This window comes from Cricetulus griseus, chromosome 2 (assembly GCF_003668045.3).
Source record: "Cricetulus griseus strain 17A/GY chromosome 2, alternate assembly CriGri-PICRH-1.0, whole genome shotgun sequence".
NCBI lineage: Eukaryota > Metazoa > Chordata > Mammalia > Rodentia > Cricetidae > Cricetulus > Cricetulus griseus.
In genome coordinates, this window is record NC_048595.1 from 229,757,443 (window position 1) to 229,776,508 (window position 19,066).

Genomic DNA, 19,066 nt, shown 5'->3' on the forward strand with positions numbered 1-19,066 from the left:
TACTGAAATTATATTATTTCTCTTCTCCCTCAAACACCTCCCATAGCCCATACCCCCTAAAATCCATGACCTATTATTCTTTAACTATTAGTGTTACATGTATATTTATGTGCATAAGCGCACATATGCATACAGATGTTGTATTAATAAATATTACAAGCTATATTTGTTAACTTTCTCTGTATTGATACACTGACTGTGCTTCATGGTTTCTTTTTGTTTGTTTATTTGTTTTTGCTTTATGAAACAAGGTTTTTTCCATGGCTATGCCTTTTAAAGGAAAGTCATTAGTGAATATCATCCTATGCTTGTGTTTCCCCTTGTTTAGGCCAGAACACAGCTGGAGAATGATGGAGTCTGGTGATGCCTGTGAAGAAATGCACAGACTTGCTGGATGTTTTTGTTGAAAATACTGTAGGGAGCATTTCACTGTCATAGCTACTTCTGCTCTTTATATTTGCCAGTTCACAGCATCTCCTGCCATTTGGAAAGATTCCCTATAAAGTTATTTTATGCCCCCAACAAGAAGCACAGTGGCACTTACCTATCTCACATCTACAGTAGGTAAATGTTGCATTTTCAAAAATTTTTGTAAAGTATTTCTGACACTTTGTCCATTTGAGCCAAGTGTTAATTTCATCCTGGAGAGTGCTGCTTGGCACTCATTTTGCTTCTGTGTTTGGGCTATTCTTCTCCAAGGAAAGCATCTTCAGCTCTTGAGGGTTTAATTTCTCATCTTTTAATCACTGCTGAAGTGACTCAGAGTCCTGACAACCTTCCTCTCTCCTTTGAGGATCAACCCACATAAGCATTCCTTTTGAATCCCATGGGACAGGAGCCTGGAATTCTATATGGCTGATATTTCAGGCTTCAAGGAAACAAAGTAACCACTCAACAGAACTTTAAATTAGCATACTCAGGAAATGGAGAGCTCCCAATGTAATTAGCATACAGCTGCTAATTATCACGTGAATCACTGCATTGAGGAGGAAAGGGAATTTACTTTGATTTGGGTGTTAACATGAAGAGATAATTATTTCCAACCACTTTACTTCAACTTTTTTTTGTTGTTGTTATGGAGCATATGTTTCTAATTCCCAAGAATGTAAAATTTTACTGGGAATATATGCAAGATGGCTATTTTTTAAATCATCTCTTAATATTGTTCAATAAGTTCATTTGGATTTAGGATTGTGGTATATGCTCATGCAGGCATCAAAATACATAAATGGTTTTCTGTCATAAGAAGAATGTGCAATAGTGATATAGTTAAGAGAGTTTCAAACTCACACAAAACATCGTTATGAACAGTGCACACACATGTGAAATTCTCAATACCATCTTGATGCTAGCACCTGCTCTGTCAATATGTGCTTGCTTCATTGTTTCTAATTTATTACAATAACAGGCATATATTTGCATATTTTATCTTTTCATTGATTCATTTATTTGTCGTGTTTGTATGTCTGTGAGCATGTGCATATGTGCCAAGAGTACCACATGTGGATGTCAAAGAAACCAGGTTATCTCCTTCAGCTGCATGGGTTCCTAGAGATTGAACTCAGGTCCTTGTCTTCCAGCCTGGCAACTAGTGCCTTTATGTGGTGGACAATTTAATCTGTCGAACAGGCATGGCTTTTATATTTGGGATTTATATCAGATTTCAATATTGCCAGAATCCAGGGACTGATTCTATGACCAACAGAAAGATCTCTTTGAATTCACAATCACATAACAGACCATCAGACACACAGACCTTTTTGCAGTATGTGGTACCTTTGATTTGATTTGGCATCCTAGTGCATGTTGAAGGCTATGTCAGACTTGAATTCTCATCTTACAGTGTTTTCTACTCATTTTCATGCTCACTGCTGTCCATAAAATATATGTTGCAAAGTAATAATAATAGCACATGAGAACCTTGGGAGGAAGAAATTATCATCCTATTTTTAAATAGCCAATACATACATGTTAAAAAAATTTGTAGCCATAGATATATAAAAAATAGTTATGGAGGCTGAATGTCAGGAAAAACTTTTAAGATCTTGTTATGATTTCACACATTCTTTTGTGACAAGTATGAACATATATTGAGTCACAAAACTTTTCCTGGGGAGACACAACACACTTGTCTACTCACACCAAATGGGGAACCCACAATAGATCAAAGTGTAGATAAAATAAAAATACAGGTTGGTGAACAATTGAGTTCTATTAGGGTTACTAACAAGAATATGAGGGGTTACTTACAGGAATAGAAATGAATGACTCAAAGACAGCTGCATCATCAAAGCCCACCCTAGCATGGGTAATGGCTCATAAATCTAGAAACCTCCACTTATCTAAGTATCTTCCAGCAGCTTGGCTGGTTTTAGCTTCTTGAAGGTAGCTAGCTGGTCTGGTCTGAGTGTTCTTTGCAGCTTGACTCTGCTCTTCTGAGAGGGACTCTCAGCTTTTATGGCTCATCAGGAAGGGAGGGCCCTAATGACTCTGCTCTATTGCAGGGACTTCCTGAAACTATTTTGAGTTGTTTATCTTCCTGCTTAAGGGACTTCCTGCAGGATGGAATGTTTTAATCTTGGAGGAAATTGTTGCAAAACATGGAGGTGCAAAATACTTTAAGTAGTAGATAGACACCATCAATCTTACTCTACAAATGAACAAAGTACAGTCTGTCCCCTGGAGAGAAGATTGGAAAGAAAATGTAACTAGGGGGAGACATAGTGAAAAAATGACATAGGCATAGCAACAAGAGGCTTTGGTCACTGAAGCAGGATATCCCAAGACTCGAGAAAACATGTCTTCAATAAGGTAAATAGAAAAAACTCTTTAAAAAAGCTGATTTATAATTTCAGTGACAATTTCCACTTTCAAGCAGGAACTTTACATTTCCATGCATTAATGCTGAGCACTTTCTTAGCAATGGGAGCTTGGAGTGCCACTGACTATATTCAATATATACAGGGTTCAAATTAAACACTTGTTCCCCAGAAATCAATAAAATCAACTGAACAGATTAATTTACAGCTTTAAATAATCTTCACTTGGCCCTTGGGGAAACTATGTTGGGAGTAATTATTTTATAGGTCCTGTTATCATTCCCTGAATAAACACAGAAATTTAGATTTTGAACACCTGTGCTTATGCTCAAAAATCTGTCATAAGCTTGTGATGCTAATAACAGATGGGAAAAACTATATGAAGTGAAGATAACTGGGAAAGAATGGCCTGAACCCTTGAAGGGAATGTCAAAACTATAGCCTCTCCATTGCCCCTCTTTTAGCCATAAACTCAGAAGCTCCACACACACTCCACCAGGATGTACTGCCTTTTCTGTAGAATCAAGAGCTGAGGGATCAAGCAACCATGGTCTGAGACTTCTGACACAGAGAACTACATTTAGTCACTTTGCTTTCTAAAAAGCCTCATTTCCAGTAGGTTGCCCTGCGAGTGGAATAATGAAGATTTAAACCCAAATCCTTAGGTAAATAGGAAAACTTTTGTCTTTCTATATAGTGGTCTTTCTGAAGAGCAGTTCGGAAAGTCTACACAGAGCCCATACTTTCATGACCTTTTCAGTTTCCAGTAGGACTCATTCATGGCCAGTTGGCTTTGACATTGATCTGGTACTTTACTCACTGAGATTCCTTACAAGAATCCTTACCCTTCCCTCCTCAATTGTGCTTTCAGATCATAATGTTGTTTCAATGCTGATAGAGTAACTTACATTATCAAATACAATGACAGCTCATCTGTCTCATCCATGGGTCTGTGCTGCCATTATTTTCACATGCAAATATAAGGACAAATCATTACTGCTCTTAGCATTTTGAATACATTGTTTTATCCATGCATAGTAAATTGTGTTCTTAATTTATCAGTTATCTTTTCTGTTGTTGTTTTGACAGAGCCCTATCTTTCCATTTGGGGACTTGTGTGTGTGTGACCCTTTACTGCTATATTAGTGATAATGACAAGGGACACTTTTAATGACCTCCTAATTGGGTAAACACAATGTAGCTTAGCATAAGAAAGTGGGAACAGAAGCCAGTCTTTTCAGACATAAAAACTTTATTTTCTTCATGTCCTCATGATTGCTCAAAATTTAGCAGTATAATCCAAGAAAGAATTTACCTTTAGAAAAAGACATTATTGGTAGAAAAGATTCATTTATAAAACTGTTTGCCTTAAATATGTGTGTGCAATGTGTGCCTATGTTAATTCATGCACACCACATGCATAAAAGTACTCAAGGATGCCAGAAATATCAAATGACCTGAAGGTAGAGTTACAAGTGGTGATGAGCTGCCTGCTGTGCATTATGGTTACTGTACTCATATCATGCTCTCTGTAAGAACACTCAACCACTGGGCAAATCCTGCTGCAGTGGAAACAGTTTTGAAAGTAATAAGGATACTACTGAGAATGTCTAAAAAAGACTCACTCAAAAAGAAAGAAAAGAAGAAGCAAGGAATTATCTAAGACAGCAACAAAAATAGAGATCAGGGAAGAAAGTACCCTGTAACTACAGTAAGTAGTTAACAGTGCTAAGATGGGTATACTCAACATGCCCCTATATTTTAAACTGTAATTTTATTAGTCAAGTTTATACAAAACATTAACCTTTATGGTAAGGTGTAAGCAATTCTCCCACTCAGATTAACTTCTACCTTTTGAACACTACTTTTAAAACAGAAATAATAATGTACTTGCCTTTTAACATTTTATAATTATTCAGAACACAAAAGAATTATAGAGTCTACAAAAAAATAAAACTGGCAAGCTGCGTTTTCTGAACACAATCAAAGAGCTACACATTACCTTTACTTACTGCAAATAGACCCATCAAGTATATTAATTTAATTGCAGTTTTAAAATCCGTCTTCTAATTGCCCTATTTTTAGAAAGAAGACCTTTCAGAACTCTTTTCTGCCAGCTCCTCCAGCTATGTTTCTGAATGCAGTTCTTTTTGTCATTAGTTAATGGATTGATCCAGCTATCATCCTTAGAGAGCATTCAGATGACAGTGACAATGCTGCCTATCTGCTCTGATCTATCTTAATCATTTTCTCAAAATGCTGGCTAGAGAAGGGATTGTATGACCATCACTCAGCTCTAGAGAACAAAAATGTCTCTGACTAGTTTAAGAATCATGCTTTGTGCAGGAAATAGTGAAATAAAAACTTGCTGTCCTATAGTAAGACAATCTACAGGAGGAAAGTCTGTATTCCATGCCTGTAATTCTTATCTCTAAAACAAAGATGCTTGGAGATAGTAGCTCTGTGGCTTGGTTATGAATAACTTGGGTTGTGCTGATTAGAATGCTCTCAAATCCCAAGTAAAGGTCATGTGAGGACACAGGGAGGACAAGGATTAGCCACTGCAAACCAGGAAGAGTACCACATCAAACATCAAATCCATCAGCACCTTGGTCTTGGATTTCTAGGTATATAAAATGAAGGAAATAGATGTTTATTTTTCAAGACACCCAGTTGGTAATATTCTGGCATAGCAGCTGGAGATATATAGTTAGAGCCAACATTTTAAAAACAATTTTCTTTCTGTGTCTTACCAAAGGAATCTTTTCTATGAACTGGGATGAAAGACAAAAGACATGTAGAACTCAGGAAGGAGTTGCTTGAAGAATATATTTGTGCACGTAAACAGAAGCAGTGAGTTAACCAAGGAAGTGTGGAGGCTCCTGGAGTGGAACTTCAAATCTTCAGCACAAATAGGTGGCTGACTGCCTTACTTTTGTGTCTGTAGTGATGTAATAACTGACAGAAGCAACACAAGAGAGGAAACATTTTACCTCACAGATTAAGGAAATGAAGACCATCACAGTGGTTGAAGTAGCTTATCATGGTGGCCAGACCATGGAAACCAAAGTGGCTAATATTTCAGGATATGTAATTCAACATGGTAGAGAAGGTATTGTTGGCGAAGTGGCTGATGTTAAAGGACATATAGTCCATAGTGGTAGAGAATTCTGGTGGCTAAAGTGGACTGCAGTAGAAGGTATATAGTCTAGTATGGCAGGTATAACATGTTGGGTTATGTGATGAATAGCTATGGAGATGGGACTCATGGGATGCTAAGAAGTAGAGGGCTCAGGCCAAGCAGAGGCATATATAAACTTCAGGATCTCTCTCCAGAGTTCTACTCCAGTATCAGGATCCCAAGTCCAAAAGCAACACTGTGACACAGATGTAGATGATCAGAGTAGTGAAGAGGGTTTTCTTACATATCAGAAAAACTTCCCCATGTATGGCATATTCTTAAAATGTTAAAGATAAAAGAAGTCATTAAAATGAGTGAAGTAATAATTGTCATAAATATTGATAACACATGCTCATTTTCATAGTACAATGATACTATTTTAAAAATAATTATTCTGCCAAAAATTATGTGGTCCGTTGTCTCACCCTACTTATGTACCAGGAACCAGGTCAGGCAATAGGTATCCACTGGTGAGCAGAGATAGACATGTTTTGTTCCCTGAAATAGTTAATAATTCATGCTCATTGAATTTTTTCTCATGACTTTGTGAAAGATCACTGCATTGCTGTAATTAACTCCACAAAAGATACATATGAAATACGAGACTTCTGAGTCTTAGAGGAAGAGCATTGATGATCCACAGACACTCAACTGGGTAGCACCACCATCAGAAGTTACGCTAAACCTGTATGTGAGACAAATGCCACCATACAATCCCCAGTGACTTACATAAGCTAAAGTCATTGATCTTCAGGTTATTATTTGTTATATGTTAACATCAATAGATAGATGTAAACAAAATTCATTGTAGTGCTATGTAAAATTCTGAAATAATAAATAAAAGCATATATCAATTTAAAACCATTTATCAAAGAATGTATACTTGTCATAGGAATTTGAATAAGGGAAGTGTTTCTAGAGTAATATACCCACAAAGGCCATGAAATAGTTGTTAAGTTGTGAATCTTAAATTGACATGCTTGGATACTTAGTAAATTTCAGTCACCAAGTTCTCCACACTAGGAAATTTGTCCTTATGAAAACCTTAGGATTCATCCACTCTCCAGGGAAGGAAAGAGTTTCAGATGTTAACAATTATGCAAGATAGCAAAGCAGGTAAAATCAGACAAAAAGGAGTGAAATCCTTCATTCTGCTTTCTGAGACTATGCATGTTGTAATAACTTTGTTAAGTAAACTAGACAAAGGATAGGAGTGTGCAGTGAGTTGGGTATCCCCATGTTTGCCTAATCAACCTTCCTAACATCTTCCCCATTATTGGGGCTCCTGACATTCACAATACACTAGAAAATTAATTAGTCAGAAGTTTACTTAGATCTTCTCGTTAGAAGTTCACAAATATCTTATTTTCCAAATGCTAAAATATTTTTAAAACAAACTTTGCTAAGAGGATATTTCATACTTAATTGATAAATAAGTGCCTTATTATAAAGTAGATAAGTAACTATTAAAAATCTGCCTTTTCTTCCTGAATTATGCTTCTTAATGTTGAGAAACAGCTGGACTGAGAGAAGGAGAATTAAAGGAGGAGAGAGAAAAGAAACTGTATTAGAAAGTGTGGGCTATGTTTTACTGAGGGTTTGAGCTATGTATCTTCTACTTTCTCAGAACAGAAGTGCATGAGATGGGCTATGACAGGAAGCCTGGGTCATACCCAGATATGAGTAAATGAAAGTATATGACCAACTTATGGCTTGAGTTATATAGTTACAGAGTGAAAATCAAGGCACTAACTCAATGGATTTGATCTTTTGCAGATAACAGAAGAGATACAACATTGGTTCAAAGTTGTACCTGTATTAGTGGTACTTAAATAGGATCTGAATACCTCAAGGAGAGGGTGTTTTACTGCTCATTTTAAAATAAATAACAGTAAATAAAATGCATTATAACATATGCATTTTAAACGTCAAAAACTTCTTGACACAAAAACATGTTCAACCTTCCTGCAGTCTTCAACCTACAAGATTAGATCAAAACCACAGCAGACAGAAGACCCCATGGCCTCCCCAGTATGATTTTTATTATAGTACTACCACAACCCTCCAGAGATCCAGTTCTTCTCTTGAATTTGTCTTTCCAATATTACAATGAAGATTAAAAACCAAGCTTGTCCAAGGGCTTTCCACTGTATTCCATCATCACACTAAAAGAAAAACAGAACAAATACGTATCAGTGTCATTCTTTGTCTTCAATCTCTTTATTTTTAACAAAAGCACATATTTTCCTCAAAGAAGGAAGGGGAATGAGAAATCAGAATTGTGGTTAACACAGAAATGATAGCATGGAAGAAAGCAATGAGCATGTCAATCCAGTAATGAGCAAATCACTAAAATGTATTAGGAAGTTATTGATATTGTTTTTTGTCTTTGAAAGACAAATAGAAATGTTCTAAAATTGACTTTACTATCTCTGATCTCACCTTTCTTGTCACCTAAACTGTGTCAACAGTACATTTTCTTGTTTAAATGGATATTTTGTTGTTATTTTCTACAAATGTAGTTTGCAGCCCACTATCTTTATGGACTTTGATAATTGTCATCATTTTGGTTTTGCTTATAGTCATGCTATGCTCAAATGGAATTCTCATTGTATTGAATGTAAGTACAGTTTTAATGTACACATACTGCTTGGTTGTAACTTGAGTAGGGAAGCATTTGGTATGAGATTCTGGGAGAATTCTGTACTTTAATTATCGATGCTGTTTTTGAAACAATAATCTCTTCTGGAAGGAATACACACTCAAAACTACATGCCATGATGCAGCCAGTGATTTCATCTGAGTTTGATAGAATAGATAGCTTTTAATTAAGGATTTCTTATAAAATAATTTTCCTTTTGTGTTCAAGTAGTGTAAAATGATAATAAACCAGCCAGTACAATTCTTTCTGAGCCAAGCCATTCTTTTCAATATGTTAGAAATACAAGTCAAACCACCTCAAACTTTCTGTTATTTATATGTTAATAAGTACATTTTAAAAAATCTCTCCCACAGTTAAACTCTGTCAAATTGCCATTCTTGTCATTAGAGGCTAGACAGATATCATCCTGTTGATGCATACATGATGAAGATATATCATCACAAAAAAATTATAGGTGGAAAGGACATAATGAAGACTTGCCAGGTTATGGATGATTTTGCTACTTAAATATTTGTCTTCTGGAGAATGAGATGGCCTACGCATATTGTGCTATCATGAATATTTATCAAGTCATCTTTTCTTCAAATAAAGAATTGTTATCTTGGGCCTGAGAGATGGCTCAGCTGTTAAAGGCTAGGCCCACAACCAAAAATATAAGAATTGTTATCTGGCAAATATTAAAGAAACTCTCTTGGTCTAATTGTTTAAGTCTTCAGAAACAGCATTTTAATTAATACTGAAATTTTTAAAAAGCTAATTCAAGATGCTAAAGTTAAAAGATAAAGATAAATTAGTTTCTGTCAAATTTTCCTTGACTCCATTTACCTATTTTTAGTCCCTAAACAAAAGTTCATAGTTCCCTCTAGAGCCAGCCACTGTTATTAAAATAATATACTGAGACTTGGAAAAACATCCACAGAAAAGTTTCCAAAGTATTTAGAATTAGAACTTAGTTTTCAAAGCCTTATGCCTTTTTGTGTCTAAAAATGTACCAATAAATCTATAAAAGTATCTTTTTCTTTGAGAGAATATGCTGTCAATTTTCTAGCCTAAGTTAAGATTTTAGCATAGCATAAGCCACTGTTAGGAGCAATGACTTACACAACAGCAAAGAGATGAGAATAGATTAAGATATTTTAATAGAGACTTATGATACCAACAACATAAATCTGCCAGAATGCACCATTTGTACTTAATCTTTTACTAGAGTAAAAGTATAAAACTGTGACATCATGACACATCAATAAAATTACAAAATTCTAATCCTCTTCGTCTATTCCTTAAACAAAACAGACTTCTTCCAGAACCTCAAGTGATTCCTGATCTAGAACTTTGATATAAATTCTATGGATCAACAGACAACTCACAGTATCATCAGAAGCACAACCTGCTTACAGGCCCAGAATATCTGACAGACTTTTCGGTAAAACAGGTAATTTGAAACTGGCCCAACTTATCTTAGCAAAGATCAGCAGTCAACTTCTTTTGTATCCTGCTTGTCCAATTTGGTAGCATACTGTCAGCTGTTGAGGCAAGGGCATGTTTTTGCCCAGTAGCTAACTTTGCCACAATGAAAGCAAACTCTAAGAGGTTCTTTGATTCCCATCATCCCTGTAATAGATTGGTATTGCCAGGATAATATCTTATTGTCATGAAAAGCCTTGTGTCTGGGGGTGGGGGGAGGTGCATCTAGGCCCTGCTCCAAATGCTATGACAGACTTTGAAGATCCCCCATGGAAGGCCTCACCCTTCCTGGGGAGCAGAAAGGGGATGGGATAAGGGATTGGTGGAGGGCAGAGGAGGAGGGGAAGGAGAGGGAACTGGGATTGACATGGAAAACAAGCTCATTTCTAATTTAAATGAAAAAGGGAAAAAGCCATCAAATATTAAAAGAAGAAAAGCCTTTTGTCATTAAAGCATCTTTAATTTTGTCTTCTGTAGATCTCTGAAGTGGTTGAGACTAACAGTCTATCTAAATATATCTCTGTTTGACCTAGAAAACATATCTAACATGACTGCAAGTTTGGCTGTTATCTTAATTATCCTAAACAGTATGTATAGTAGCCTTCAAGGACTAGAACTTTACATAACAGTTTTCAATGAGTTGCATAGGTACAATGCCCACTGCAGAAAACTGATGGAAACTCAGACCAGAAATCATATATATGTAGATAGACCAAACTTTTTCTAGAATTGGTTAGTACTCTATATGACCATTAATATCATGACAAAAATTATGAGATTAGTAGCAATACAATAGTCCTAAATATTTGTTTTTCTTCTGTTCTATGTCAGATGGCTCTTCTGACATGAGACAGAGATATTGGATTGTTCTTTAAAAAGCATGCTTGGGTTTAGAGAAGGAGAGAGCCATTCTCTAACTCCAGCTTTAATCTTTAATTGGACTGAGACTTCAGAGATCAATTGTATTATATGTCTGTATAGAAAAAAGAAACAAATATTTGAGAAGAATTACGAAATTTTACCCTGTTGTAAATGTGCTATACCAATAGGTCAATTTACTATTTTTTCTTGGGAATTTTTTCCTAGATGATTTATCCTTTTTCTTCATATGTCTCATTCATCCAGTGGTCTCTGTATACCTTTATTCTCCTGAGAATTCAAAGAATAAAACCCTCACCAACCCTAGATTTGGGGGAAGTTCTCCTTGGCAAGTTATATCTGATAATATGAAAAGCGTTTCTTAGTTTTATAGGTTGAGGAACAATCATCTCTGCTAATTAAGAGATATCGTGTGTGTGTGTGTGTGTGTGTGTGTGTGTGTGTGTGTGTGTGTGTGTGTTTGTGTGTGTGTGTGTTGTATGTGTATGTGTTCCCTATAGAGAGCTAAACTTGTCATTCTTTCAGGGACAATTTTGTGCCTTTCAAGGAATTTTAACATTTTATCTATATAATATACAATTTGGTTATGGAACTACCATATTCCTTTACAAACTTATTTCTCCTAAGTCAATCTCTGGCCTTCATTACAGCTTGTAATCTTCTCTTGGGTCTCGGTAGGAGTATTGATAAATTACCTAGACCAGGTTGAGCATAAGCAACTTCTTGCCATTGTTAAAATTATCTATTGAATTTTCACTCTCAATTACATTTTATTTCTTCTCATTCCTAATCTTTATTATTTATTTTCACTGTGTGCTTTCGATTTAACAGTCATTAGCTAGTTTATGAAAGGCAATACTTGGAATGATGAGATGAGGTTGCCGAGATGAATCAGCAGTTAGTAGAGCAAACAAGTACAGTTCCCAGCACTCACATCCAGTGATGCACTTTAACTTCAGCTCTAGCACCAAGGCATCAAATGCCCCCTTCTGGATTCTGAGGGCACTGCACTATATTTAAATAGCATACACATTTTATTATTACACATATATGTGCATATATTTAAGATATATACCTTTAAAATAAAAACATTTCTCAAAAGAATATTGTGTTAAAATATTCATTTTTAAAATGCACTTGCAGCTATATGTTATCATTCTAGAAGATGTTTGCTGCATCCCATTACTTTTGGTAGACTGTGTTTGTTTTCATTTATGTCAAAATGTTTCTTGGTTTGCCTTATGAATTGTTTAATCCATCTGTTATTTAGGAGATTGTTTCATTTTCATGTGTGTATTTCCAAAGCTTCATTCTGTTATTGATGTACTGCATTATTCCACTCTGGTCAGAAAACATAATTTATCTGATTTCAATTCTCCTAAAATCATTTGTTTAAACAAGTTTGCTGAGAAACATATGCTTTTTCTTGGGTGGTGGGCTGTGTGTAGTTTGGAAAGATGTCTATTCTTCAGTGATGATTGGCAGGCAATGTAGAAATTTATGAGGTCCACTAGGCACACAGAATTGTGATATACTTTACATTTCATTCATCCTAAATTTTCCAGTTGAGGTACTGAAACACCCAACTAGTTTAATTTTCCTGTTTCTGTCTCTATTTCCATTAAACTTAGTGTTGTATATCTTGAAGTCTCATATAAGGTACCTAGATTTACACTTATATCTTTTGTCTAATTATCATTTATATCATGATATTCCCTTCTTGCAATTTTTTCTCACACTATAATTTGCTCTTCATATGTATAATGATACAAATTCAAAGTTATTTTTGTTATAATGCATATATGTACCTATTCCTGTTTAAAGGATTTTTGTATATTGGCACAAATTTAAGGCCAATTTTGTTATATTACATGTATGTTTCTACTCCTGCTTAAAGTATTATGCTTATGCAACTCATTCAAAAATGTAATGTACAATTAAGAAATAATTATTAACAGTCATCTATAATAGTCAAACTTGTAGTCTTGCTAGGGATTCTAGATATACAGAGATATATTTCAGATAGATAAGCAATCTCCAAAAATTTCAAAGACATACAGAATATGACACTTAAGATGTTTTAAAAACTTAGACTTTTATTGACAGTGAGACATCTCCTGGCAGTACCAATTACTTCAAGAGGATGATAGGCATCAAAGAATCTCCTTAAAGAGTTTGCTTTCAATATGGCAAGGCTAGCCCTTTGGGCAAGAAACTGCTCTTTCCTGGGCTGCTTTATTGTATGCTATATACATTGGACATGCAGGACCCATAGGAAAGTAACTGCTGAACCTGCCAAAACAAGATGGGACAGTCCTTCAGGGCTCCTGCTCCTTGGGAGTGTCTACCAGACATTCTGCAGGACACAGAGGAAAGTGATTGACAAATTGCCAATATAAGTGGGACATTTCCAAATTTCCTGCTTCACTGAGAAGTCTACCAGATACTTTAGCCTGTAGTCTGAAGATGGATGCCCTAATGTTACAGAATAACTTTGGGTTACTGTCCATGTAGCCAAATATCTTTGTCATTTCTAAAGTTTTGGCAGTTTCTTACAATTCACTTTCTGTTTACTCAGGTCATATTAAATCCTTCTGGGGTCTTTGATGAAATTGAAGACTAGATAATTGTAATTATGCTTTTTCATAGTTATGATAAAAGTTTAATTAGATATAAAACTTAAGACGCACAAAGATAGAATAGATGATTTTTCTTTAATTTTGCCAAATACAAATAGACTCATATTGTAATTGATTATTTTGATAACTAATAACTGTTTTGTTTTATGTAATTCTACAATGTTAAAGTTAAAAGCTTCCTTTTAATTAGACTGAAAAGGGGAAACAATTTTGGATGTATGTCCTTTGGTATGCTGTGAATATGTGTTAATTTTATTTGTTGAAGAATAAAGCTGTTCTGGTCTATGTCAGGGCAGAACACAGCTAGGCAGGAAATCCAAGAAGAGATTCAGGGAGAAAGAAGGCAAAGTCCAAAAGTAGACACCAGCAGCCACCGGAGGAAAAAGATGTCAGAGTGTCTATGATAAGCCCATACCACGTGGTGACACAGAGATAAATAGAAATGTGTTAGTGAAATGTAAGAGCTAGACTGAAATAAGCCTTAGCCATTGGCCAAACAATTATAATTAATATTAAGCCTCTGAGTGATTATTTTATATGCAGCTGTGGGACTAGACAGGGCACAGAAAAAGCCTCTGGCTACAGTAATCAAACAACACATCTCAAATGTTTAAAACACAAAATATATTCAAGTAATTCTGATTGATGAATTCCAGAACTACTTTTTTTAAAATGTCTCTCTTGTGGCTAGTTTTATTTCACCTTAACACAAGCAAGAGTAATTTGGGTAGAGAAACCCTCAGTGATTAAGTTCCCCCATACAACTGGCCTGTAGGCAGTCTGTAGCATATTTTCTTAATTAGTGATTGATGAGGGTCCAGGCCCTTCCTTGGGAGTGCCACTCAAGGGCTGAGCAAGCTAGGAATAGTCAGGGTAATTAGCAATATCTCTTCAAGGTCTCTGCATCAGTTTCTGTTTCCCAATCCATGTCTTGTATTCCTATCCTGACTTCCATGGGTAATGGAATAGAAGGTATAAAATGAAAAAGAAATAAACCACTTTTCCCCCAAACTGCTTTTAGTCATGGTGTGTCATCATAGAAATAGAAGCCCCAACCAATATATTTTCTTCGATGAGACAATTTCCAACCTTGCCTTCTGACATTATACTTAAAACCTGCCTAGCATAGTTATAATTCCTTGAACACAGCTCTATTTTCTTTTCCTTAAGGATTTGCTACAGATTGGCAAGCACACTAGAACAAAAGAAGATAATGTGTACATCTTTACAATTATTACATAAATACCTTCATTATATAAGAACTATACATGATAACTTATGAAATGTCAGTACCTTCCCAGCTTCCTGAAGATTTTTAACTCTGGAGATAAGCAGCGCTTAGGAAATGAAAATAATTTTATTTTCTTTAATTTGATAAAATTTGTGTGACAAAAACATTTATGCTGGTTTAATTTGGAAAGAATTAATTATTTTAAAAATACAGATTTCCATGTAAAAACATTTAAAAGGATTTTAAAAGGAGTACATTGTACATTAATGTTATTGCGTAAGAGAAGTCCATTTTCATAAATAACTGAGAGGAATGATATATAAAATCTTTTATATAAATGCTTGTTTTAAATATCTATTTCATCTTCAAATACATGTATATTGTGGGAGTGTCTCTGTGTTGATATGTGCATAGGAATGAAGGTGCCTGGAGAGGATCCCCTGAAATCCGAGGTAGAGACAGTTGTGAGTCACCTGATAATGGGTGCTGGGAACTGAACTTGGGTCCTTTGCAAGAGCACTAGATGCTCTGAACTACAGATCCATCTTGTCAGTCCCTGCAAGTATTTTGTATGTTGTGAAGACAGAAGCAACATTAACTTTGTAAAATTAAAATGCATGTATTTGCACTGTGAGAATTTGATGAAGTTATACATTTTATTTTTCTGCCTATGTCTTCAATATGAACAGGGAATTAACCATGCGGTTTAGAGTTGCCCTACATTATATCATCAACTTCTCATTTTGAGGTGGTTATTCATAGAGGGAAAGTACCAGAGTTAGTTAAATATTTCTGAGTTTGTTGACAACATTTTCTTGCAAGCTAATAGATCATATCATTATAGTATAGTCTTCAAACCAGGAATTTTATATCATCACATAGTGTGAGTATGGTAAGAATTGTGTACCATGTGTGTAGATACATGTTCCTATCACATTTTGATGACTAAAGTGTCCCATCACCATAAAATGTCCCTTGTCCACCTTTCCTGACTCACTTATGTCTCTTCCCCTGCACTGTTTAGTACTTGGCCACTCTAACTTTAATTTCCCATGCCCCAAGTTTCATGTTTCTTATAGCCAGTGTTTTAAAAAAGTCTTAACTTGTCTAAACCTTACCCATATATTCTCCAAGTATATATTTCAGAATAATTTAAACAATGTCAGGAAAATCTTGCTTCAATTTGCATGAGAACTGTGTATAATTCAATGCATATTTTAGAGAACTTGGATTTCTACTACATTGAGTTTTCAGTAAATATTCTATATTCTTCATATTTGCCACACTGTCATCACAAGAATATTTAAGCATCTACATACTCACTATTAAGCAAGTCATTTAAATTTTTCTAATTTCTCTATCACATTCACTATCTGTGACATATGCCATTACTACAATAACAGGAATAAATATGCAAATGGGAATGGAATTTTAAAAGGCTATTGGTATAATGTAAAGGCAAGAAATAAATGGACATTTTGCAGATCTGAATTTCATGAGAACAAGATCATTCAGTCTAATATTTATCTAATATCAAAATCTATATGTCACATTAAGGGTCATAATATTGAAGAATGCCTCAATGATTCAAATAAGAAATGGAAACTTAGGCCAGTATGGACAAAAAAAGTCATCCCTCCTCCCTCTCTACAACTGGATTCTAGGAGTATGATTCAGTGCTTAGCTGTGGGTGCCTGCTTCTCCATCCATCAGCTACTGGACGAAGGCTCTAGGATAGGAATTAAGGTAGTCATCATTTTCATTATAGGGAAGGGCATCTCCACTACTGCCTAGATTCTTAGTTGATGGACAGAGTTCTTACTGTCTTTAAAGTTATTCTGATCCTGAAACAATGTTGCTAACATTCTGTGGAGAAACTCTTGTGAACTGTCAGTCCATGAAAACATGAACTAATTCCAAGTAGGAGTCAGCTTTTTATTGATAAAAACGTGTTTGTCAAATTAATTTCCTTCCAACATAAAAATAAACTTAAAAATTTATGGGATTGTGTTTTAATATTAACTTTTCTGCATTGTATTCCAACAATATAAAGTTATCATAGGTCTCTGCCTACCACATTATTCTCCTTGTATAGAGATCTAGTTAATCCCCTTCAGCTACTCCTATGTTCATGTGGATTAGAAATGCTAAGCTACAAAACATGATTCAGATGCTATTTCATTTGCATGTGTAGCATCACACTGTAAATCTGATCCCAATAACACTGTTCTACATTTAAAACATTTCAGAGATAATAGGCTACAGGTTATTAGCAAATTTTTTTTGTTTCTATTTCTTATTTTGTCCTACATTCTCTATTTCTTAGTTATAACATATATCCTAATTTCTACAGTGTTGAATATTTTAAAAGTATTTTAAAATTATTTCACAGTTTCATACATTTAGATAATGATTTTTAGTAGTTCTTACCCCGCATTCCCCTCCCTCATCTTCTCTGTCTCCAATGGAGACCTCCTTCCTCTTAAATTCCCTTGATGTAGTTTTTTTTTTCATATTTACTTTCCCTGTGTGGTCTGTTGGATTTCATTTTATTCTTGCCAGATGGGGGTATTTTTGTTATTTATGTTACAGCATTGAAAAACTAAGCTGCCATATCTCATGTGTATATCTACTCTTCCTTATTAAGTAAGAATCTTTGTACAGAGTGTAATTATTAAGCAAACTTTCTAAAATATAAAAAAATGCTTTGTTGGAGGTTTCTCAAACAGTTATTTATTGTATTTTCCACAAAGTTTGATGCTATAAAAACACTGGATGAAGAAAATTTATTTTTCTGGTTCCTAAGATCATGGTGAACATGAACACCAGCTTGTTTTGTAAGTCAAATGTGACTAAGTTTCATTTACATTATTCAGGTTTTAATATGTTTTCATTCTCTGTCCTATGTGGGATCTATTTCAAGAAAAGAATATTGAATCACATATGTGTGTGTCAAATAATTTTATAGTCTGTCAAGTGTTTTGAAATAATATCAATAGAAATTGAATACTCATTATTCAAGCCCTTTGAATACATGCATTGTTGTATATTTTGGCTCCACATTATTGCATTGGTAAATATTGTGTCTGAATGCCTGGGTTATATGTGAAGAAATCTAAAGATTCTATAATAGATTTTGGAGGTTTTTGTGACTAGAAAGGAAAATAATGGAGAGAAATTCTCTATAGGCATTCTGAACCAGAATTGGTCTTTGAAGTATCTCTACTGTTCCACTTGTGCTTTTAGTACAACTTGTTTATAGACTTACTCAGTGTTACATACAGCATCAGTTACCATGCTGGTCTGATACAACTTCATTACAAATATGCATAATTATTGTTGAAATGCAGTTTAGCTAACATTTTAAACTGTTTCTATTAAAAAATACATTCCAAAATTAAGTTTAATCTATAGTGAACACATATATGGAATTAACTTTAATTTTGTTATAACTACTAGAGGTTAATCTAAAATAAAATAATACAGCCTTTCATGAGCCAACAGCTTATCTGGCCATAAACTTATTTAGGATAGCTATCATTGTGGGGACAGTGAGGCTGCATAACTTCATGCCACCATCTAGTGGCAGAGCATATACTTCTGAGAGGGGACACAAAGGAAACTTCCTCTTATTTTAAAGGAATTCACCAAACCCAGGCATTTGCAACATGGAAATTATGCTAAACAGTTATTATGGCTTTGATTTCTCTTATTATGCTGGCACAGAGATGTGAATACACCTATTTGGATGCAATCCCTAAAAGATATTTTATTTTTAATCAAGATTTAAATCTTATTTTTTCTTTTAAGGAATCATCTTAATGTTGTAAGCATAGAATTGTGAATAATCCAGAATTATTTACTTTCCCTTATTATAGAATTCTGATAACTTAAAAACAAACATTGCCACAAAAGACCACCGCTCCCAATACCAGCCTACAATCCACACTGCCAGAGAAGCCAGTAAACAAGAAGGACACCAAGAGAGACATACATGGTCCCGTGGAGAAGGGGAAAAGGACAAGATATTCAGAGCAAATTGGGAGCATGGGGGGAGGGTAGAGGAAACTAGGAGAATGAGAAAGGGGAGAAGAGGAGGGGTAAGGAAGACATGATGGGGCAGGTAGGTTGAGTTGGGGGAAGAAAAGAAGAGAGCAAGATAAGAGATAATATAATAGAGGGAGACATTAT